The sequence below is a fragment of the Rattus norvegicus genome, chromosome 4, assembly GCF_036323735.1.
Source record: "Rattus norvegicus strain BN/NHsdMcwi chromosome 4, GRCr8, whole genome shotgun sequence".
Classification (NCBI taxonomy): domain Eukaryota; kingdom Metazoa; phylum Chordata; class Mammalia; order Rodentia; family Muridae; genus Rattus; species Rattus norvegicus.
Window position 1 is genome coordinate 119057167 of NC_086022.1, and position 26363 is coordinate 119083529.

The following is a 26363-nucleotide window of genomic DNA, read 5'->3' on the forward strand; positions in this document are numbered from 1 at the left end:
CAAAAGAGGGGAACCTTAAATGAATAAAACCACGATATCTCAAGAAGGGTAAAGGGAGCCTGCAAGGAGACCTCCCTCCTCTGGTACTGATTCTGGTTGCAGGAGAAAGAACTTCCGGTCATTTTAAACCAAAGATTAAGTCTCATAGATATGCTATTAATATCTGTGCAGTCTGAAAAATGTCCAATTCTTCATTTTGGGCCAGGCATGGAGATACATCTTTTATCCCAGCACTGAGAAAGTCAGAAGTAGAAGGATCAGTTCCTTGAGTTCAAGTTCAAACCCAGCCTGGGAAACATAGCAAAATATCATCTCTCAAATAATAATTACTATTTATTTTAGAAGCAATCTCCTTTGCAATGTCCACAGATAACTGGCTGAATGGACATAAATTTTCCCTAGAGAAATATACTTTAATTCATATTTCCAAGACTTCTGAGAAGTAATGGTTCTTTAACATAGAATTTAAGTATCAACAAACAAATCTTAGAACTAGACATTTTTAAAAACTAAAGGTTTAAAAAGAATAAAAAACTATGGGTCAAGACTTACCCAGACTTAAAACTGATATGTATAAATTAAAAATAAATGATATATTTAAAGAAGTAGCAAACATTTAAACCAAAACAAAAAGAAACATTAAACTTTTAATTCCAATACTGAAGAAAATACAAAATTGCAAGTAAGAAGGGCCAGCAAGATGGCTGAGAAGGTAAAGGTACTTACTTGCTGCTAAGCCTTACAATCTGACTTCCATCCCTGGGACTCACATAATAGAAGGAAAGAATCAAATCTGGCAAGTTGTCCCAGAATCAAATCTGGCAAGTTGTCCCAGACCTCCACCCATGCTACACACATACAGACACGAATAAATAAATGAAATAAAAAATACACTGTTATAGCATGCACTAATAGTCTGTTTTTAAAGGAATAAGCCACAAAATCTGTTGAAACACCTGGTTACCCTTCAATTGGAGTGGTATAGGGTGAGATATTCCTTCACACCATGGTATCACTATTTACTACTTAACCCTCATATTGACAATAAAATCTAAACTGACCTTGACCTTAGGAAACCATGTGTGGTTGGAAATAAATTCCATCAAAAGTATTATCCTTCCATTTACCCAAACACCTCATTCTATCCTCCAGTCACACTGGAAAACAGGCCTAAGAATGAATGAGCACCATTAAGGACATTTCACTCGTGGCGGGTTAATATTCATTTGTTTGAAATTTTTTATTTGTTCATATCTTTGAAAGACTGCTACACTGAATACCACATACATATGATTTATTTACATGTGCATCACTCCCATGGGAACCATGAGTTCCTTGAGAGTCCACACCTGGAACAATGCCTACATTCCAGAGAGAAGGCATTATAAAGTGACACAGGGCCTATGGCAGGACCCAAAGATGGTTCAACTTTTTCTAGGACAGGCACTAGGGATGATAATAAACACTGCGACTAAAACGTAAACTCAAGCCCTAGTACTGCAAATAATCTATACTTCAGCTAAAATAGTAATGCAGAAAGAACCAGAGGAAAAGAAGAAAGAGGCTCAAGGGAATTTCTTACAGAAGAGTGTCTGGGAATAATTTGTTATTTCCCTAGCTCTCCTCTAGCCCTTCTGGAAGCTGGGAGCAACAAAGGCTGGTTCCAAGGAGAGCTGGTGTTTCTAGTCCTTACTGCCAACTGAAGGGGGAGGGTGACAGCAGTCCCTAAGGGCTTTTAGGAAAAATTGCTTCCAGGTGGAAATTTTTTATGGTACTATGCAGCCTACAGCTCCCCCCCTTCCCCCTGCCTTCCTTCACAACTACTGATGATTAAACCATGGACAATCAGGCAGCAACAATGGAAACAGTCAGACAGCTTCCAAACAACATGGTTATATGCTCCAAATTATCAAGTTAACTCTCAATCCATTGGCAAAGTTTGGTTTTGTTTTTAAAGGAAAGGGCAAGGTGGTGTTTATTAAAGATCTGTAGAAGTAGCCAAGAACCCTCTCGTATAATGATAAGCATCAGTACCAACCAGCCCCACATAACACAGACATAGAAGGAAGATAGGGACAATCTTCAGTCTTCTGTTACCTACCGATTTTTATAACTTTAGTCTTGTCTGGATTGAACACTCCATTAAACCGTCTGTCATCCTAAGAGTACACAGGAAACTTTGACCTGGTGTCATGATGAAAAGCTAGATCAGTTTACACCTGAATGTGGTACTGAAAAGGTTCTCTGTCTGTCTGTCTGTCTGACTGACTCTCTCTCTGTCTGAGGTCAAAGTGAATGTGTGCCAACTCAAAGTGGGGATTATAATGCTAGCCATGCAAAAAGCACAGAAAAAGTAATCCTATGACACTGACTGAATCTGTTCCCGTGTCACTCAAACTGAAAAGGATATACCTAATTTAACATTTCTAAATCATAATAAAAGGAAGCACCTTTTTTATTGGATATTTTTATTTACATTTCAAATGTTATTTCTTTTCCCAGTTTCCTCATCCATAAGCCCCCTATCCCATCCTCCCTCCCCCTTGTTCTAAGAAGGTGTTCCCCCTCCCCAACTACCTTGACATTCCTCTACACTGGGGGGGTCCAGTCTTGGCAGGACCAAGGGCTTCTCCTCCCATTGGTGACCAACAAGGCCTGTATCAAAATGTCAAATGAGTATCTTCCATATAGTAACTCAGCTATCCCTTAAATCTAACTGTAGTGTTTTGAATAAAAATGGTCCCATAAGCTCATATATTCCAAAGCTTTGTCATTGAAGAGTGGCACTATATGAGAAGGATTAAGATGTATGGTCTTGTTGGAAGAAGTAAGTGTGTCAATAGGGGTGGGCTTTGAGGTTTCGAAAGCATATGCCAAGTCCAGAATCTGTCTCTCTCCCGGCTGCCTGTGGATCTGAATGCAGAACTCTCAACTACTTCACCAGTACCATGTCTGTCTATGTGCCACCATGCTCTCTGCCATGATGAAAATAGACTAGTGCAGTGAAACTATAAACAAGCCCCAATTAAATGTTTTCTTCCATTAGAGTTGTTGAGGTCATGGTGTCTCTTCATAGCAACAGAACAGTGACTAAGACAATAACCCTCCTGGAGTAGTTATTATCATTAGTCTGCATATGAAGCAATCTTTCCAAGACTGCTATTACACAGAAAATTTCCTTTATTACTACTACAATTACCACAATTTTATCAAGAATAACAAAATGAGCCTGGCAGTGGCGGTGCATGCCTTTGATCTCAGCATTGGGAAGCAGAGGCATTCAGATCTCCATGAGTTTGAGGTCAGCCTGGTCTACAGGGTAGGTTCCAGGGCAGCCAAGGTATGAGAGAACCCTGTCTCAAAATAAAATTAAAAATTAAAAATTAAAAAAAGAGAAGAGAATAATAAAAGGTGAGAAGAAAGGGTTTTTTTTGAAAAGTAGAAAAGAAAAAGCAAGATGAAACGAAAATAACAAGGTATTTAAACCATATGTCCACTCAACAGCTAGATAAATACATCCAAATATTTACATCTATTTTCCCAGGGGAAATGGAAGTGACAGTAAGAAAAATCATAAAAGTAATAATAAATACCTAGATAAATGTGACTCCTACTTTTTGTTGCTATTCATTTGAAGCAGGGTCTCACTATATAGCCCTGGCTGACCTGGAACTCACTGTACAGATCAGGTTGACCCAGACCTCACAGAGATCCATCTGTCTCTGCCTACACTACGCTGGGATTAAAGGTGTATGCCACAATACCTTATTTGATTTTTTTGTAACCTTTCTGTTACTTAAAGTGTTATTTTTAACGATTGAACAAAGAAAATGCATTTTAAAAATCTAGAACAGTACTAGAGTCACAGTAAATATGTGGTAAATAACTAAAACAGTAAACAAGAGCAAACACTTTGGGGTTAATATGAGACCAAATTTTTTTAATCTATCAAAATAAAATAAAAATAAAAACTATGACTCCATGGCGGCCAGAGGTAGTAGCACACCTGTAACCCCAGCTCCCAAAGGAAGACACAGAGGATTGTCTTAAATCACAGAGCTACAAAGCCGATCTCGGGGCTGGGAGATGATCAGATTCAATTGTTACAAGCACTTATGTGAAATGCACGATGCCTTAGGTTACCCAGCACTGAATACACCTGGCTGAAGGCACAGCTCCATAGTCCCAGCACTTGAAAGACAAGAGATAACAAGATCAGGTCAACCTTAGCTACCAAGTTTAATCCCAGCCTGAGATACATGAGACTCTGTCTTAAGAAACAAAATAGTTAAAAAATACAAAATACCTCGCCCTCATCTGCCATAGGCTGGAGTGGACAAGGGAGAAATGCTCTCTCCCCCTTTTCAATCCTCCACCCCCTCACTCCCCACCTCTCATTTCCCCGCCCCCTCCTGCCCCTTGCTACCTGAGGCAAGCAGGAGAGCTGGCCTCCACCCTCCTTACCCCTTGCCACTTGAGGCAAGTGGGTAAGATGACCTGACAGAGCAAGAGCTGGTTCCACCCCTCACCAGCTGAAGCATTCTGGAGAGCATGCCCTACACCCCACCTGGGCAGCACAGTAGAGCTGGCTATAGTGGTGAAAGTGTCAATGAGCCAGCCCCAAGGGCATGAGAATGGGAGAGCTGAGGCATTGGGTGAGGCAGCAGCACATTATTATTATTATTATTATTATTATTATTATTATTATTATTATATCTTATTTTGTAGGGAAGGTTGCAAGGGCAGAAGGCAAAGGAAGGGTCAGGGCATGATAGGTGCATGATAGGAAATTCACAAAGAATCAATAAAAAGTTAAAATAATACAAAATAAAAATAGTCTTTTTCAACTACTCTCTTAATCATAATCTCAAAATTAATTGAATTACTGTGCTTTCATTATCCCTCAAAAGGAAGTAGGGAAAGTAAGAGTTCCAACGTTGGCTATGATGGAATCTCTTGTCTGTTTGTAAAGAATCTTATAACCTCTAAAAGCAGGCTGTTCTCTTGCTTCCTATCCCATATTTATAATATACAAAAATTCTCTATCAACAGCATAAAACTATCAAAAACAATTTCATAGGCTATGGTGGACCAAAGCCTATAATCCCAGAACCCAAGGGACAGATGAAGTAGGAAGATCACATTTAACACTAGCCAGGGCTACACAGTACACAGTGGGTGATACACACAGTGGGTCTGTCTCACGAAGAAAACACATTTGGGGGATAGGATTGAACTAAATTAAAAAAAAAAATGTTAACTTTCATGGTTTAGACAGAAGTTAGAGCAGCACATATTTCTATTAGATATCAAATCAGCCTCTTCCCCACCCCCCTTTTTTCTCCTTTGAGGACAACCCAAAGAATAATTATTTTAATGCTTCTCTTTAGTATAGTAAGCAACCTATAGAAAAAGAAGAAATCTCAGAGGTGATACAATCTAATTTCACAGCATGACAAGTTTTTCTAGATCTCTTCATCAACTACTACTCCAATTTATGCCGCCACATCTAGTAAATTCATTCCTACACAGCAGTCAATCCCATATCAATAGCAACTGCAAAGTTCTTAAAACCAAAATTTGCTTTCTTAAATTTTTCATCATTTATCTTATTGTTACCCTCGAAAAAAAATACCCTGATCCCTCCCTTCCCTAGGTAAGCAACCTCAAAAATTATTCCAATATCCAACATATAAGTACATTTTAATGCAAGTTTCCATTCTCAGGACAAGTTCCACGAGGGTCTATTCTTAAAGCATAACAATACAGGCCATGGGGCTCAATGTCCAATAGCACAGGCTACAAACCCAGATGTCTTATATTCAAGTCTTGGTGCTGCTACTTATTAGCTGGTGACCATGGGCTAGTTTTCTATAAGTCAAATTCCAGTTCAGGGAAATGCAGATTAAAAATAGTTACCACTTCATTCAGCAGTGTGCACACAAAAAAAAAAGGGAAATACAAATGAAACACTAACAACAGTGCCAGGGATACAATGCATCCTATAAATACTAGCAAATTCCCTTTTTCTGGGGTTGCAGGGAGGGTAGTTTCTATGTATCCCTGGCTACCCTAGAACTTGCTCTGTAAATCAGGCTGGCCTCAAACTCAGAGATCGGCCTGCCTCTCTGCCTCTCTGCCTCTCTGCCTCTCTGCCTCTCTGTCTTTCTGCCTGCCCCTCTCTCTCTCTCTCTCTCTCTCTCTCTCTCTCTCTCTCTCTCTGTCTCTCTGTCTCTCTGTCTCTCTGTCTCTCTGTCTCTCTGTCTCTCTGTCTCTCTGCCTTTGCCTCCCCAGTTCTGGGATTTAAAGGCATGTGCCACCACAGCCTGGCTTAGTACTAGCAAATTCTAAAGCAAAAGCAGTCAGACTAGGAATTTAACATCCCTCTCCAGTTACTTGGCTTCTACTAAAAACAACCTAATGACATGCTTATTCACAGTCATACCCTATGCATGGCCCCTACACTCACATCAAATCTTCTAATGTCTTTATATAGTGCTACATGCATTCAACTGTTATTTTGAACCTATGATTTACAAGCAGTAACAATCACACTCAATTATTCTAGTCTTTTCAGACCTCTCAGGACAGTGATCTTTGTCATTCAACCTTCTCAAAAGCAGATTTGCTATAGAGAAGGAAAGAAACCCAAGCAACTTCCAGGATCTAAGGAAGAACCCTGGAAAATGGAAAGTTTCTGATGTATAGTTTTTAAAGAAAGATATGAAGAGGTTAATGTTAACCTTTAAGAAAGTTGAGGAAATAGACCTCACTTCCTCAGGCCAATGTTCAGCCCCCAACTGTGTCTAACTTGGAAAGAACTTGTCGGGAGCCAAGGCTTTTCATGTCCCTCCCTTTTGAAGGCACAATGGAAACAATTCCCCTAGAACAAAGGATTGCGTCAGTGAACTCTCTGCTCTTTCAAGTTGGAAGGACAGTTGATTCACACCATGTGTCAGAGAGAAACACCAGTTAGAACCAAGCGAGATAAATTTGAGCCTACAGAGCTGTTTAATATTAAACTGTAATAAATCATCTTTACAGCAAATTATAAACAAAATATTTTGTTTACCCTCCCTCTCATATGGTCTTTCCCTTGAAAATAAATTTTAAGACAATTCATAATTTTTGAGGTCTCAGATGCTCCACCAAGAAATAATTTTCAAATGTCAGCGTCCAGACCCTTTGACTGTATGACGTTCCCTTCAGACTGCCATAGTGCACAGACAGCCTTCCTGGATGGCCCCTTTTGTTCCAAGTTCAGGTTAGGCTAGTGGCTATGGTCCTAGTTTTAGAACAGTTTTGTGATTAAGCCTACACAAAGGCACTTTAGTATCCACTCTATTCAATAATTTGTCTTAATATCTGAATGAAGAAATCAAATATATGATCAACTATATAAATGATACAAAACTATGATTTTATTCCTAAATCTGTGAAAGACAATCAAACCTGAGGAACAATTATCTATATGAATTTAGGTCAAGAAAGGTCTGAAAAATAACCTAAATAAAACTGAACAGAATGAATCCTTACAAAACTCAAACAACAGCACTGAAAAATAAAAATTTGGGAAACACTACTTCAATTTTTTTTTAATGAAGCTTAACATGGTAAGGGATATCTCTCTGAAAAGGCTTAGGTTACCAAAGCTGTGTGCTCAGTTCAATACAGGAAGGAACTAACAGACTATAAAGGGTCAATGAGTGAAATCTATTAGAAACCTATCTTTGTCCCAGGGTGTCCGTTCATCACTCAACCTAACAGAGGTCACATAACTTCTTTAGGGAAGCTAATACTCTACACAGATTAATCTTAACCTAAAAATAATGATGATCAGACATTGTCCCAGTCATCACCAAAGAAACAAAGACAGGTATGTATTACTTCCCCAAAATTCATAGTTAGGACCATCTAAGAGCTATGAATAGCGCTGTCTCATGCTAGTTCTTCAATAAGTGGAGTAACTTGACTATTCAACTAGTTAGGAATAACATTTTTAAGTTGTATCAAAATGTAAAAGTAAACTTTTAGAAAGAGAAATGTGACTGTTAAATAATTAAATAAAATAATCAATGGCCTCAGAAAAGCAAATAGAATTTTTTTTAAAAAAAAATTAGCAGGGGTTGGGGATTTAGCTCAGAGGGGTTGGGGATTTAGCTCAGTGGTAGAGCACTTGCCTAGCAAGCGCAAGGCCCTGGGTTCAGTCCCCAGCTCCGAAAAAAAAAAAAAGAAAAAAGAAAAAAAATTTAGCATATTGGAAAAGTGGTACATGGTCTAGGCAATTTCCAGTCATATGTTTCATTTGATACATATTTACAAAAGACAAAAAAAGTTTAAAACATTGAGGGAGCCTATACTGTAATTAATGAAGGAATATACTAGAAACTGCCATCAAGACTAATTGCAAACATACAGAAATTAGTACTAAAAATCTATGTATCATGTAGGAATTACACCAATATGAAATAAAAACAAGCAGTACAAAACGTCTCTCAGAAATGTGTTAGGGCTACTGAAAACAAATAATAAAGAAGTTAAAAATCTTAAAAGAAAAAGCAAGCAGAGGTGAAGGAAAAGACACCAAACAACACAATGACCACAAACCTCTCTAAGCAGACGATGAGAAGTGGCTTTGTGGTGCTGAAGAAGAAACTCTACATCCTTCAAAACCAAAGAACAAGACCATTCCGGACAAAATCTACAAGAATTCACTGTGAACCATAAGAATATTAAAGAGAGGTTTGTCACAGAGACTATAAAATATGATGACTCTCTGAGTCTACATAAACAGAACATGTGAATGGTAAATGTAGATCTTATCTTTTTTAATTTCTTCAGAGGGCAACTTTAAAATGAGAGGAAGGAAGAGAAAGGAGAAAAGGAAGAGAATGAGAAGGAACTGCAGTTATGGAATTTATAAAATAGAGAAGTAAACTATATATTAATAATGCCTCAAAGGCCACTAAAGAAAATGAAGCACACTGTTGTAAGAACCTTGCACCAAACAGAAAATGGAAGGGTTATATTTAAACGCAGAGTATGATAAGAAAAAGACATAAATGAAAATCTACAACAACTACCAAAAACACAAATATAAATCCCTCGTAAGATATACCTAAGTAAACCAACAAGAATACAACTGAACCCTGAAAAGCTACCCAGTTGTCCTAACTCAGCTAATGAAAATAACAGAACAAACCAAAAACATAAACAAAGGTGCTGATAATGAACAGAGAGGAAAAGTGGACAAAGAGCAGACAGGACAATTAAGCAAACAGAAAGACGATGGATCTAAACCTCTCATATAGCTACTGATCAAACTATCTCTTCCGTTCTTGGCTTCAACCCCCACGTCTGAGAGTGTCATACTACTTTCCAGTGGTATTTCAGTGAAACTTCATTGTCTATGTTCATCCTGCTTTGAGGATCCCTGAGTTTCCTGATTACTTTTATTTTAGTATACTGGCATTGTGCCCCAACCCCACTCTATAAAAAAGAAATCAAAAACATTTATTATCCATTACAGCATCTCTAATTTCTGATTCTCAGTAATAGGACAAAAGGAAAAAAGAAAGAAAAAATAAAAGGAATGATGGAAAAACAAAAATAGGACAAGTAGTAAATGCTTATGCAGAGCTCATGACATCATCTGGCATATATTTAATGTTTAATGAATGACAACTGCAGTGGTTGTAGTTGGCTTTGCTCTTGTTCCATTCAAAGACATAGAAATAAATCTTAACTTTTATGGGCAGTGCTGCTGTTCCTAGCAAATTCCTAAAATCAAACAATGTCACATTTAGTTCTTTGCTATTGTTAGCCATCAAGGGAATAAACAACAATGTCACAGACCATACCATGAGGACCGCCCAAAACTCAAGAAAGAAAACTAATGGCACTGACATTTCGAGACAACTTACTTTTTTTTAATTTCTGATTCTAATTTTATAAAGAAACTCACTAGAAACTTTTATAAACAATGATTTATACTAATATGTTATAATTATTGTGATTATAATAAACAATAATACATAATTAAATAATTCCTACTATAATCAATCTGTCCTCACCAAACCTCACTATATCAGTGTTCTCTCTTCCTCCAGATATATTTATTCCACTTTATTTTTCTAAAATATTACTTATATAAATAGTATAATCATGTTTTTGGTTTTACATTCTTAACAATGGATAAATTAAATATTAATTTTCTCTTGCTTTTTTATTTCTTTTCCTGCCTTTTCCAACTATACACATGAACTTTATATTGACAGGATGATAATATATATATATATTCTGTTCTATAATTGTTCTTCATGGACTGCCAATGCTTTATTTTTGAAAACCATTAAATAATGTTTGTGTAACTGTAACTTTACAAATATTCTTCAGTTATAAGCCAGGTATGAATATTAATATCACCCTTCTTCTTTGTTTTTTTGTTTTGCTTTTTGCTTTTTTCAAGACAGGGTTTCTCTATGTAGTCCTGGCCTTCTTAGAACTTGCTCTGTAGATCTTAATTCAGAGATCTAACTGCCTCGGCCTCCCTAAGTGCTGGAAAAGTGTTAAAAGTGCTAAAGTGTTGTCTTTCACCACCACCACCTGGTTCTTCTCTCCTTTGCAGGAAACCCCCTTCCTGAGTTTTTCCTTTCCTATCCTCCAATCTAGACTGATTCACTAAAGACCTCCTGTATCAGATGTTTGTGATGTTCTTTCTTAGTTAACTTAGGGAACTAGACAGAAAGGGAACAAAATACTAGAGAGGAAGGGAAGATGAGAAGGGCTGAGCTGATATTCTTCAGGCACTTCTTTTTGCCCTCAAAGCATTTGCCAGATCTGTGCAAAGGAGGCTCAAGTTCCTAGTAAAGGGATCAAGCAAAAGACCATCGCTAAGAGGTTTTAAAAAAAAAAAAAACAGCTCTGACGGTTTTATAGGCATTAAGTAGTTTAAATTAGAGACATAAGAGATTAGAATTCGGAAGAGAAACTGGATGGAAATAAACAGAGTTTTCCCTCCACAAAACTATAAACTAAGAAAATCTAATTTTTTTTAAAAAGCCCTGAAGAAGCAGGGCAATTTTAAGGACTCTTTGTTTACCTTTGTTTTGTTTTGTTCTAACCAGATAAAATCTTTTTATTAATTGAAAAGATTTTTTTTCATATGATATATTCTATGATTCCCCAACTCCTTCTAGATTGTCCCCACTACACCACCCATAAAAATCTCTCCTCCCTCCCTCCCTCTCCCTCTCTCTCTGTCAGAATACGAACAGGTATCTGAAAAAATAAAAAAACCACAAGCAAACAAATAGAACAAAAACATGTACAGAGGCTGATACACACAGACAACCCATAAAACATACATATAAGCAAAAAAGTTGTATGGCTTTAAAACAAAACAAAACAAAACAAAAAAGCCTAGACAAAGCAATGAGATGACAAAAAAAAAAAAAAAAAAAAAAAAAACCTCTGAAAATACCACTGAGTTCATTTTGTATTAGCCATCTACTGCTGGGCATATAGTTTGCCATTAAGTAAATGAGACATCACTGGAGAAAAGCAATTTTTCCTTTGCAAGCAGTTACCAATGTGAGACAGTTTCTGGGCTAGGGATGGCTTGTGTCTACTTCCCATCTTGGCTCTGAGACCCCATCTGGCTTAGACTTGTACAGACCCTCTGCATGCGGCCTCTGTCTCTGTGAACATGTGCCTCGGTCCTGTCATGTCTAGAAAATGTTGTTTCCTTGGCATCTTTCATCCCTACTGGCTTTGCACTCATTCTGCCCCCTCTGCTCCAGTTTCCTGAGCCCTGAGGAGAGCTCCATTCAGGACTGAGTGCTCCAAGGTCTCTTGCTCTCTGTAAACTGTCCAGTTGTGAGTCTCTGTATTTGTTCACATGTACTTCAGGAGGAAGCTTCTATGATGATAACTGAGGAAGATACTGATCTGAGTGAGCATAGCAGAATGTTGTTAGGGAGTCATTTTATTGGTACATTCCCTTAGCAGTATTTGGTTTTCCCCTAAGTTCTTAGACTATAAGTCTCGGGGTCTTGGCCACCCATGCAATGTCTGGAATGGGTTCCATCTCATGGAGTAGCCCTTAATTCAAATCAGAAACTGGCTGGTTACTCCCACAACTTCTGTGCCACTATTGCACTAGAGAATCCTGCAGGCAGATCATCATTGCGGATCACAGGGTCTGTGGCTCGACTGGTCTTTACCCTTCTTTCCAGTAGTGTGCAGAGTACCTTCCAGTACTATAAACATCAGTCGGTTGGAGTGATGGTTCTAAGTATGTAGTAGCTCAACTCCTTCATTTTCAGAGAGTTACACAGTATTTTTCTTCAGGAACAGGGCCTTACTATCAGTTTTGGGGAAAGTAAGCAATAGAGGAGGGAAAAAATGGAAACAAATCACAGAATCCAAAACTTGATTGAAGAATCTTAACATCTCTCCATGGAATTACGTTCAAAGCCTGGGTGGCCATATCACAAATCAATACGAATCAGAAGGGCACAGCTAGCCAACATCAAACCCTAGACTTAACTCAGTCACTATTAGATAGAAGACGTCACTGTCATGCTGCTCACAGAGACAGAGAGACAGAGACAGGCACATACAGAGACTCTGCTATCTCTTAGGAAAGAAAATGCCATCCAAAACTTCAACATCCCATCCAAAATTTTAAGACCAGCAAAAAGACAAGAAAAAGAAAAAAATTCAAGATACACAGGTGGCATAACATTGAACTTACCAGAAAAGGTTTTTAAATGGTTATGGTTGATAGGAAACACAAACGGAAGATGAACAAATAGAATGGAAACAACAGAGCCTGGGAATTTATACTCTATAGAAATTAAGATGAAAATACAGAACAAAAAATTACAAGTTTTGGAAAACATTTAAATGAAGAATTCCATTAAATGGCTTGCTAACGAGAAAGGTTTCATGAAGCCAACAGAAATGCCCAGAGGGAACCATAAGGAGGAGAAAGGGATACCAAAATCATAAGATAAGAAACATCGAGTCACCCACAGGCCATACCTGCCAGAAGACCAGGTAGCATGCCTGCAGACCTTCACTCTCTGTTCCCAGAGTAGACCCAACCCCTCAGGCTTGTCCCTAACCAGCAAAAGAACAGCAGCTGCAACCTCCTCACACCTCTCCATGCCTCCTGCGGCTCCTACAGACTCCCTCCCCCGACCTCCCTCCCAGGAACTGTTGCTGCATCTCAGCCTCGGAAACCAGCAGACATCACCTGTGAACACAGCAGCCCAGCAGGCTAGCGAAACAGGCAACATACAGCTACCACACTCTCTGAAAATCCAGACAGGAAAACAGAAACCAAGGAACAAAATACCTATTCAACAAATTCAAACCCAGAAATCAGCACCTAGACCTAAAATCACACCAAACCCAGATGCCAAGATGCCAGTGTTCTTACAATCAGTAACAGCCAGGACAATATGTCCCCACTAGAGCCCAGCTATCCTACTTCAGCAGGCCCTAAATATTCCAACACAGCTAAAGTGTAAGGAAAAGATCTTATATGAAGATGATATAGGTCCTTAAAGAAGAAATGAATAAATCCCTTAAAGATTTGTTCAGGAAAACAAACAATTGAAGGAAATTAATAAATCCCTTAAAGCCAAGAAAAAAATAAATAGTTGAAAAAAATGAAAACTGGTCAAGACCTGAATATGAAAATAGAAACAATAAACAAAACCCAAACTGAGAAAACCCTTAAAATGAAAAACTTAGGAAGTCAAATAGGAATTATAGAGGCAAACTTCATCAACAGAACACAAAAGATGAAAGAGAAAATCTCAAGGCACAATAGAAGACATGGATACATGAGTCAAAGAAAATGTTAAATCTAAAAATTCCTAACATAAAACATCTAGGAAATCTGGGACAGTATAAAAAGACCAAACCTAAGAAGAAAGAGAAGAATCACAGTTCAAAGGCCAAGAAAATATTTTCAACAAAATAGTAGAAAAAAATTCCTAACCTAAAGAAGGAGATACCTATAAAAGTACAAGAAACTTAGGGAATACCAAGTAGATTCGACCAGAAAAGAAAGTCCACTCATCTCAAAGCACTAAACATACAGAACAAGATGATTAAAACTGCAAGAGAAAAAGACCACATAACATAGAAAGCTATCAGAATTACACCTGACTTCTCAATAGAGACTCTAAAAGCCAGAAGGACCTGGAAAGATGTCCTGCAAACTGTAAGAGACCACAGATACCAGCACAGACTATTAAATCCAGCAAATTTTTAATCACCATAAATGGAGAAAATAGGATATTCAATGATAAAATCAAACTTAAACAATAACTACCTACAAGTCCAGCCCTACAGAAGGTGCTAGAAAAAACTCCAACCAGCAAAACCAAAAGAGAAGTGTGCACAGAAAGAGACAGAGATACCATCACCACCAACAACAAAATAACAGGAATCAGTGATCATTGGTCATTGATAGCTCTCTATATCAGTGGTTTTAATTCCCTGGTAAAAAGACACAGGCTAACAATAGATGCAAGAACAGGATTCATCCTTCTGCTGCATGAAAAAAACCATACCTCAACATCAAGGTTATATATTACGTTAAGGTAAAAGGTTAAGAAAAGATATTCCAAGCAAATGGACCTAAGAAGCAAGCTGGTATAGTCACCTTAATATCTAACAAATAGATTTCAAGCCTATTTTGATACTAATCAAAAGAGATGGGGAAGGACAGTTCATACTCAAAGTTAAAATCCACCGAGATGACAGTTTTCTTTTTCCTTTTTTTCTTTTTTTCCTCTCTTTTTTTAACATTTTAATTCTTAACATTTATGGCCCAAACACATGGGCACCCACTTTTATTTAAAAAAAAAAAACTAAACACTACTACAGCTTAAATTGCATATTGACCCTAACACACATACTTCAAGTCTTTGAAGATTATCAGAAGATGGAAAGACCTTCCATGCTCATGAATTGGTAGGTTTAACACTGTAAAAATACCATCTTGCCAAAGGTAATCTATAGATTCAGTGCAATCCCCATCAAAATTCCAACATAATTCTTTACAGACCTTGAAAGGATGATTCTCAACTTCACATGGAAAAACAAAATCTCAGGAAAGCTAAAACAATCCTGAACAATTAAAAAAAATAACTACCCTAAATTTCAAGTTGTTCTCCCTAGTATAGTAATAATGGTAGAGCACTGTACTGGAATAAAAATAGACACATCGATCAATGGAATCAAATTAGAAATAGAGAATAAATCTTCACAGCTATGGACATCTGATTTTTGATAAAGCTAGAAATACACACTGGAAGCCATGTAGCATCTTCACCAATGGTGCTGGTCGAACTGGTTATCTGTATGTAGAAGAAGGTACATAGATCTGTATTTATCTCCCTGCACAAAATAACTCCAAGTGGATCAAAGGCCTCAACATAAAACCAGATACACTGAACCTGATAGAAGAGAAAGTGGAAAACAGCCTTGAATGCACTGGCACAGGTGCATTCATCAATTTCTGAACAGAACACCCACCAGACACTAAGATCAACAATTAATAAATGGGACCTCATGAAACTGAGAAGCTTCTATAAGGCAAAAAACACCATCAATCAGTCAAAGAGCCTAAAGAATGGAAAATATTCTTAACAATTCCACATCCAAGAGACGACTAATATTCGAAATATATGAAGAGCTCAAGAAACTATATATCAAAAATCCAAATAATCCAATTAAAAATGAGGTACAGATCTAAACAGAAGATTCTCGATAAAATCATTCTGAGCAAGGTAACCCAGACTCAGAAAGACAGATATGGTATATATGCACTGATAAGTAGATATTAGCTATTAAGTAAATGAAAATCAAGGTGTAGACCCAGAGAGGTTAGATAAAAAAGGTCTCTAAGGGGGATTAATGGATCTCCCTGAGAAGAAGAAATAGAATAGATTTTGCAGGTGGACTGGGGGGGGGGGGGACAGGAGCAGGAAGGATCAGATGGGAGGGGAGAATGCAGGGAGATACACAGCTGGAATTGGGGACCATTTGGAGGGTGGTGTGGAAACCTAGTGTAGTGAAAACTTCCTGGAATCTATGAGGGTGATTCTGAAGAGGATATGGAGTCTAGCTGGCCATGCTCTGTAGACAGGCAAGGCTCCCAGTGGCAGGACTGAGTTGTATTTGGTTGACTGTTGGCCAAGGGGATCCTATAAAGATATCTAAACAACCCAAGCAGACGATAGGACAGAAGGTCACTCTCCACAAACTGGGGTTAAGAGGGGCAGTGCTGAGGACAACATTCACCCCACTCACTGAATATTGAGAAGCTAAGCTGGTGCCTGCATGGAGATTTTACCCCTAACTCTCTAGTCCCTTTAGTGCAGAAAGTTACTCTGCAGGCTACCAAAAAGGAAACATGAACACCAACTGGCCTACAATAAGTTCTGCCTATAAGATATGCTGAGTCAATGGTACAGAACTAGTAGGAGTGGCCAACCAATTTCTGTTTTAACTCAAGGTCCATTCCATGGGAAAGAGCCTGTGGTAGAGTTTTCATTGCTGTGAACAGACACCATGACCAAAGCAACTCTTATATTGGCAAACATTTAATTGGAGCTGGCTTACAGTTTCAGAGGTTTAGTCCATATCATCATGGTGGGTCTACAGGCAAAAGACCTGAAAGCAAGGACTCACGGAGATAATAATACATCTATCTTCATAGCTGCATTAAACACAAGAGGTAAAAAAATTAAAAAGCAACCCATGGAAAGATAAATGGGCAAACAAAATTCACTACAAGTAGACAGGCAAACAAGCAAAAAGGTAATTATTACTCAATATTTAAAAGAGAAGTAATTTTTGACTTATGCTACAACCTGTATCAACCTTAAGGATGTAAGGTCAGGAAATTACCAGATGACTCTATTTAAAACAGTCATCTAAGGTATTCAAATTCATGGAATCAGAGAGTAAAACAGCACCTGCTAGGTGCTTTAAAATGGCTAAAATAGGCTGGAGCAATGGTACAAACCTTTTTTCCAAGCACTCAGAAGGCAGAGCACTCAGATATCTAAAGTTCAAAGACAGCCTGCTCCAAATAGCAAGCTATGGGCCAGATAGAAGTACAATGTGAGACCCTGTCTCAAAAGTAGATACATACATACATACATACATACATACATACATACATACATACAATACTAAACCAATATCATGTTAAATATATTAAGTTTTCCATAATTTTAAGTAAGCTGAAATGAAATACAGATGCAATACTTCATGCAAAGTAAGGCTTCTATTTTTTAATCCAAGCATATTTGATTTTACCCATGATCTCTCATGATTGACTCCCAAGTCCCTAAGGCTTTAAAAGCTATTTGTTGTCAAAACCAGTTTGACTTCATTTAGCAAGAAAATCTGACCTACACACAGCACACATACACAGGTGTGTACACACACACAAGATAAAACACTGAAGGGAATTCCTCAAACCAAAGAAGTAATGTCTAGAGGAGGACAAACACAGGAGGAAAGAAAAACTAACTCAAAGATAAAAGCCTGTGAGTGCTTTACAAAATAAACACGTAAATTACAATTCATGATGTTGCTCAAGCAACAGGAAAAAGGCAAAAACAAAAATGTTAGCATATATGTTGCTAGAGTTGTCAAAGAAATGATCAAAGTATTAATTAATATTGAGGAGTTAAAGGAATTAAAGATATAGGCTGAAATTCTTGGAGAAGTCAAAACTGGAAGGAAGAATCAATAAACCGACAGTTTAAAGACAGACAGAAAACCGCAGCACTTCACTTTAGTATCTGCAGAACTAAGTCAGGAACAATCACACAAGCAGTAAATACAAAGACAACCAAAACTTCATGCCAACTCAGGCCAAATTTTCTTGCCAAATAAATTGAAGCAAATTTTGAGGACAAATGATATTCAATGCTTTTAGGAATTGGGAATCAGTATGAAAGATTATGGGTCAAATTCAGTATGCTTGGTTACAAAATAAAACACTATGATAGTACCATTAAATAATATTTAATGGTAATGAAGAAGAGAAGAGTATACAGTTATTTGATAGTTGATCTTAGGAGAGAACCCAACAAATATGGTTTCTTGAGAGGGGTGGGGCATTCAGGCTGAAGCGTTAGCTCAGAAGCGTTGCCAGTACACAATAGGCAGGCATAAGGGGCAATCCCAGAATCAAAAGGAAGCAAAAGAGAGAAAACAAATCGTGAGATGTGGCTTCATGGTACTATACTATATCACCACTACCGTCACTTTTTTTAAAAAGTATTTTACCTGATATGCTGGATACTTAATCCCCATTTGCAGAATGAGTTGCTCATGAGCAAAATGAACACTAGAGGGCAGCAGAACATAGAGAATCCTTGAAGCTGCTCAAAACACTTCAGTTCTCAAGCAAATGAAACAAATTCATGCATTAAAATTGTTTCTAAGACACATGCTTTATAGTTTTTATGTCTTATTTTGAAGTAAATATGATTTTTATAGAAGTAATTTTAAATTTTGAGAACATACTTGCATAGTCTTTATGCAAAATTCAATTTATAGCATTTACCATATTTCTTTTATTATTCTTTCTAAATACATAGGAATCTGCATTCTTATTTTCCTGAATCATCAGTAAGCATTTTCACACCTCAAGTGTCTTTTAAAAAGCAGTATGGAGCCATAGACATAAACATAGGTAAAACAACAGGAGTTCAACCCCTGCCACACAGCCCCACCCCTGCAATAGGTGGATACAGCAGTGTCAATCTGTAATCCCAGCACTACAACTGGGAGATGGGAGGCACAAACAGGAAAATAAGCTAGAAACTCATGGACCAGATAGCCTAGGTACACAAATAAGTGGCCAAAACCAAAACCAAGAGAGATCCTGCAAAAATGAGGTGAAAGGCAAGAGTTGGTTCACAAAAACTGACTCCTCTGACCTACACATCATATGCTTACCTACTCACACACATATACACACAAAATGAATAAGTTTACCAACAGTGTATACTTCTTTAATTACAGCAAAATTATATTTAAATTACCAAATTTAAAGTGATACAAAGTGGTTTAGATGCAGTCCACATTTCAATTTTGTTGACTGTCCAATCATGTTTAGAGCACTTTCATTTCCTCCTGTAAAACATCTGGTCCAAGATTATACACTTTGTCATCAGGTCTCTCCAACATCTTCCATCTAAACCTGCAGTTCTCTAATATGTTTGACAAAAAAAACAAAAACTTTCCTTTTCAGACTTATTTACTTATAGGGGAAGGGGAGTTATGACTGTTCTCTCCTTGAATCCTCTGGGTCCCAAGGATGGAACTCGGATGAACAGGCTTGGCGGCAAGTGCCCTTACCTGATGAGACATCTCACCAGCCCAACAGAAACACTTTGCATGATTACAATTTACTGAGGATTTTACAGAATCTTTTAATGTTATCATACTATATATTATATTATATGCTGTATTATAAAATAAAACCAGAATGATACCAGCTTAAGTAAACATTCATTCAAAAATACCCATAAACTAAGGAACGAAGATAAGAGCTTACAGCACTTGAGAGCACAGGAATAAAAAAGACACACCAAAAAGTCAAAGAAAGGATCAATTTCACACTATCCATGAATCCTTTCTCCCAGATATGTACAGATCAGCTGGGCAGGTTCTCTTTTTGTAGGAAAAAAAGACAGTAAAATAAGAAGCTGACTTCACTGGAGGCCAAAACACCCAGACCAGTAGCTATTCCTGGACCAACATACCAGGTTGTCCCCACAGACTCAGGTATCAGGTGCTCTCTAGCAGATAGTCGGCAGACCTGCCTCAGTAGACCCTAGAATGAGGCTGTCTCCTGTGGATCAATAAAGAACAAGCAATATTGGGGTTGGGGATTTGGCTCAGTGGTAGAGCGCTTGCCTAGGAAGCGCAAGGCCCTGGGTTCGGTCCCCAGCTCCGAAAAAAAAAGAACCAAAAATAAATAAATAAATAAATAAATAAATAAATAAATAAATAAATAAATAAATAAATAAATAAAAGAACAAGCAATAGGATCAATTGCTTCAGGCCCAATAGAGAAGATATCAGTGTCAGGCTCAACTCTCACAAATTAGCACCATGCCTAGACCTAAGCCCATATCTGTTTCTATGAACCCAGGGAGTAAGCATTCCACTGGCCCAGGAACCATGTCAGCAGCCCACCCAAGGTCTCCAGTAGCAAGCTCACCATGCAGTCGACCACAGAGCCTCCCAGAATTTCTTGACAGGCTGACTAGTGACTGACTTTCCTCCCTCAGCCCATGTATCCGGACTGAGAACTGCTCTTGCTTGCTTGCTTGCTTGCTTGCTTGCTTGCTTGCTTGCTTGCTCAAGTGCAGGAATCAAGGCAAGCCTACAAGCACACTGCCTACAGCAGAGGAATCAAGGCAAGCCTACAAGCACACTGCCTACAGCAGAGGCAAGGGGAAAATTAAGCACCAGGGATCAATCATAAAGAGACAATCTATGAACTTCCAGACAAAGACTTTTAACAACACCAAAGAGCTATAGAAGAACGCATACAGCAAGTGACCATCCCATAATGCACATATGACCCACTAACACACAATACATACTTAATAATAATGCAACATGGATCAGAACTTGTGAGAGCAAATCTGAAGTCTTCATACCATAAAAATGTTAACTTGGATTAAGGATAGACAGTGAGTTTGGTCACAGCAATACTTTTACAATTCAGCTACATCACATGTTCTGTATGTTGGAGACATGCAATTTTTGACAATACCTCAGTAGCAATAAAAAATCTAAAATAGAAATTTCAAAGCACTAATCCATTGAAAATGAGCAAACCAGTGATAAATTAACATATTTTTGAGAACTATGTATTTCAAGATTCCAGAAGCAATTATACTGGCTTAAAAGGCATCCAAACTATTCTGTGGCTTTTACTCAGGTCTATGAAGAACATCCAGGTTCACATGAACATTTGAAAAGTAGAAAGCACTGTTGAAGCTGATTGAGAGAAGTAACATCCAAAGGCACACATACTTTTATAGAAAACAGCAAAATTTTACAAGAGGTGTTGTAATTTTTTATGGACTTTTTTTGAAAATTAAAAACATAAATCACATTCAAGCTAGAATGTAAAACAGTGATACACTATAATACCTACCAGGTACAAGGCCTTGAGTTCAAGGCTGAGCACCACAAAAATAATAATAATTAATTAAACATACATTATCAGCAACTATACTCCTGGACATTTACTGCAGAGAAATGACAACTGTATGGAAAAATACACACTAACAATTTGTACACGAATGTTCTTAGCATTTCTAGTCACAATAGTCAATGAAAGGTTCTTTCTCCTCCTGACACCAAATACATGCTGCCTTTGCCAACAGCAATCCTCTGATAGTTGCTAGTGCTCTACGACTGAACTCAATTCTGACACTATTCCTCACATAACACTTTACAAGTTAGGAGTCAGTACTACCGACTAAGCCCACCTCATACACAAGTCTCAAGAAGGTGTCCAGATATCTTATTTCTGCCTATATCCTATTTCTATCCTATTTCCATACAAACTGAGGTCTTCCCATGACCCTCCTCACCTTCACATTTAGTAATTAGCGCGGAGCTCCAGTGGCGCAATCGGTTAGCGCGCGGTACTTATACATTTAGTAATTAGCACTTTACTTGCTGGTTTATTATTATGGAGGTAACTCAAAGGAGAGACCTCAAAAACAACCTAAAGGGACAGCAAAGGTAGAAACATGAAGGTTCTATGTCCTCTCCAGATAGCTTCCAGCAGCTTCCAGCAGCTTCATGTGATCACTGACGCAGAGGCTATCTCCATTATGAGGTAGATCATATTTCCAGAGCGTTCTCATCAGCCATGTTTATTAAACTAACTAAGCTCTCTGCCCTTGTTGGGAGTATAACAGAAAGCTAGAACTCTCAGATCAAGGCTTGGTCTCTCTGGTAACAGACTCACCCAAAGCTATCTGAAATCCTTTCCTTAATATTCCTGTCTCATTAGCATAAACTAAGATGTGACTGAAAAGGAACTGTTCCAACCAATCCTAGGAAATTCCAAGGGATCAGGGCCAAAACCAAATATAAATTATTATACCACATCCAAAAAAGAAAAAGTCTATTACACCACATAGAAAAAGTCTAGCTATACTTCAGTACATGAATGTTTCGCCAAGGAGAGAATTCCAATAAGTAATAAGAATAATGAATAGGGACCAAATAAAAGTCTAAAGCTGGAAAATCACAACAACCAAAATTTAAAACTCGCTAAAGAGTCTCAGCAGATGACTTAATTAGAAAAAAACAATCAGCTAACCTACCAACATGTGAACTGAGATGATCTAAAGAAAAATGAAAGAGCCAAGAGACCAACAGGCCATCATCACACACACCAAGTACACACCAAGTACACACACACACACACACACACACACACACACACACACACACACACACGGGGGCGGGGGAAGAGGGTGAAGTTGGGTCTGTTGCTATAGAATGTAGTAGACGGTCTAGGCCTATGAGTGAATTTACCATTACACAATTTACCAGCCTTTGCTGTGTAAACCTTGCTCCTTAACTGAAAACTGTTGAAGTTTGGTAGGTGTCTATGTATTGTAATGCTAAATACTGGCCCTGGTTGCCTCAGGGACAAGATCCTCATACTCACCAAGTAATGCTAAGTAACCTTGCTGTGTCCTCTCCCCCTCCCCCTCCCCTCCCCCTCCCCCTCCCCCTCCCCTTACTCAGGCCCATTACCCCTGACTGATAAAGATACCACAGCCCATAGCTGGGCAGAAGAGAGACAGACCAGGTTTTGGTTCCTGGGCTTGGGTTTTGAAGCAGGAGACCAGGAGAGGAGGAGAGAAGGTGGAAAGAGGAGAAGATGCCATGGGGTAAGTAAGTGAATCAAGAGAACATGGCCATGAGAGCTGGCCAATTGGAATAAGAGAGCCCAGACAGAACATGACAAATCATAACTCAGGGTTATTGATAGAGAAGTAGATACTAATAGCTTAGGGGGTAGATATCTTCCCAGTTCTAGTGCTTTAAAGGCTTATCATAAACATAAAGGTTTGTGTCTTTCATCTGGGAACTGAATGATCAAAGGCAAGGTAGAAACTCCCTATCAGTATAAAATATTTTCAATACCAGTGACAAAATTATTTTTTAAATAGTAAAGATGAAAAATATAACACAATTACTTTCTTTAAAAAGCAGAATACTAAGTGTGTGGTGCTATACACTCATTTAAATAACAAGATCAACACAAAGAGTGTGTGTGTGTGTGTGTGTGTGTGTGTTGTGTGTGTATGTGTGTGTGTGTATGTGTGTGTGTGTACAAGAGCCCACAAGAAGATCAAGAGTTCAAGGTTATCCTCACTATACAGCAATTCTCCCCTCCCCCTAGACTTACATCATTTGTGTGTGTATACACCATCTGTGAATTCCTAAATTAATAGTCGATTCTCGCCTTCCACATATGTTCTCAGTTTACTCAAATAGAAATGGCTAAGACTAGTTAGGTTTAACGGTTCAGACATACTTTACTTAGCTAGTCTTCAAAAACATGAGACATCCACAGAATGTGACATTTAATATTATTTTATTATTAAAGACCTTTTGACCATGAGACATGTCTGTTCCTGACAGCTTAACCATTCATTTTCAAAGAAGCATCGAACATCGTTACCTCTAAGCAAGGTTGCTCATATTAAACAGAAATTGCTTATATTATCTGCAGACAATATACTGTCCAAAAAGGACAGAGGTGGGGAAGTCGACTACTAAGCTCTGTCAAGACAGGATAAGCTAGTCCTTTATAATTCCTGCTTCACAAAAGGTCTGCCAGATGGTTCTGGTCCAGAAGGCTGAAGACAGATACTCCAACATTATAAGAAATTAGGGGCTGTCCAGGTAGTCAGCTGTCTCTACAATTCTTTAAGTTTTGGAAGCTATATTTGGTGCTTCCTATATACTCAGGCAATCTTTAATTTGTTCTCATATTTCTGACAGGGTTGAAGACTAGTCTCATAATCAAACTCAAGTTGTTCAGCATTAATAGAGAGGTTATAGAGTAGAAGACATGGTTTTCAGGTGGTGTTATAGACTAAAATCTAAACAATTCAGGGATAGAATTCTACTCTGTAAGTGAGGAATGATAAATAGAGTACTTAACCTAATTGACAAATATGATGGACTGGATGTTAGCTGTTTATCATACTTTGTAATTTACATAATTGTTATAGTTTTGGTCAATTTATGTCTGAGAGAAAAGTTGTTTTTTTTTTTTAAATTGGGCAGAAAAGATGGTTCTGATGCTTTGATCAGGAATCTGCATGTGAACACAGAAAGTCCTGTTCCCCAATTGATTCCTAATCTATCGATAAAGATGCCAATGGCCAATGGCTGGGCAGAAGAGGCAGGACTTCCAGGTTCTTGCAGGCAGGCTAGGAGACACAAGAGAAGGAAAAAGGTAATTGCCATGCTTCACAGAGCCATCAGCCATGTAAGATCTCAGGTAGAGTGGCCATTGGCTGCTTCCCCGATTGGGCCTGGGGTAGCAAGCAGAAGATTAGAAACACAACTAAACCAAGGGAAGATTTAGGGTGCTGAGCAAGGAGAAGATAATCAGGCAACTAAGCTGAGGGCAGAGTTAGAGCGTTGAGCAAGGAATAAAGGAAAAGGCATGCTTAGCTCCAGGAGGCTAGGAAGAGCCCAGCCTCTCAGCCATAAGGCAGGTTAAAAATGAGGTATGTGTGTATGTGTGTGTCTCTCATCCACAGATCCAAGGAAACCAGGGCAGCAGCTGGTAGCGTGGTCCACCCAGAGTTTAAAGCTGGGTATTAGAAACGACATGCTACAAACCTATAACTAGCCGTAGTTCTCTTGCCTCTACCTTCTGAGTACCAAAATCTCAGTGATGTACCACCACATTCTCTTTCTTAAGTAATTTTGGATCCAAAAGCAAAAGTAGTCCACATTAAAATGAAACTACTCCACATAGGAGGGACTCATGGCTCCAGCTAAATATGTAGCAGAGAATGGCACTGTCTGGCATCAATAGGAGGAGATGCCCTTGGTCCTGTGAAGGCTCTTTTCCCCAGTATAGGGGAATGCCAGGGTGTTGAGGTAGGAGTGGGTGAGTGGGAGAGGGAGTATCCAGAAAGAAACAGGGGAAGTGGGAATGGGAGAGGGGGGAGTAGGAAGGGGAATAACATTTGAAATGTAAATATATAAACTATTCAATAAAAATTAAATAAAACTACTCCTCCATAAAACTGCCCTGCCTGCACATAGCCTGGGCAACACAGTAGAACTTGCCCTGATGACGAAGGCACAGGTGAGCCAGCCCCAACAGAGTAAGAGCAGAAGAGCTGGCTCAACCCCTCAACAGCTGCTGCACTTGGGAGAGTGGGCCCTATGCCTCGACTGGGCAGCACAGTCAAGCTCACTCTGGTGGTTTAAGTATGGGTGAACTGGTCCTCCGCACTGCCAGTTGTGGTCTTGGATGAGCTAGCTGGGTAGTGCTAGAGAGCGTACTCTGGTAGTGCCGGTACAGGAGAGCTGGCAGGCTGACCAGCTCAGGCATCACCCAGGCCCAGATTCAGGGCTTTGAGTTGGCCTACCCCTAACATCTACCTCATCTCTGTACTGCTGGGGTGTGTGAAGAGGCTGGTCCTGATGATTCAAAGCTTCCGGATCTCCATGACAAGGCAGCAACAGGAAGGTTGAGAGGAGTCCTTGTGAGGAACCAGTGTTGATGGTGTAGCTGAGGCTAGAAGTTTTGAGACAGAGCAGTGATTTATTGCAATGAACATTTGCAAGTGGGGATGTATAGACAAAAGCATATATTGTGGGACACACTGCAGCTTCCACAATGAGATATTTTCTAGGATTTGTTTCATTTTTTGTTTTTAATTTTGGAGGTTCTTAGGGAGCCGGGGAGGTTGCAGGGGTAGAAGATGGATACGAAGGAACAGGAAGATGAGTAGAACAATAGTGTATGATGTGTAACTCACAAAGAATCAATGAAAAGTTTTAAATAAATAAATAAAACTGCTCATTAGAAACAAGAATATAGAAATTAATATAGAGTGTAGAATAACTATTAGTAGGATCAAATGGCTAAGAACATGAACTATGATATCATTATAACCTCTCTAGGTGGTGTTTATTTGGTTGATTGAGTTGTTGTTTTGTTTGATAATATACATTTTCACCACATGAAGAAGAGCTAGGCCTGACACTTTTTACATATTCTAGGCTAGACT

General features: G+C 38.5%; 1 protein-coding gene across 2 annotated transcripts in view; it reads right to left on the bottom strand.

Moving 5' to 3' along the window:
* The window catches only part of Exoc6b (exocyst complex component 6B), a 455447-nt gene that overhangs the window by 404888 nt on the left and 24196 nt on the right, over nt 1-26363 (bottom strand).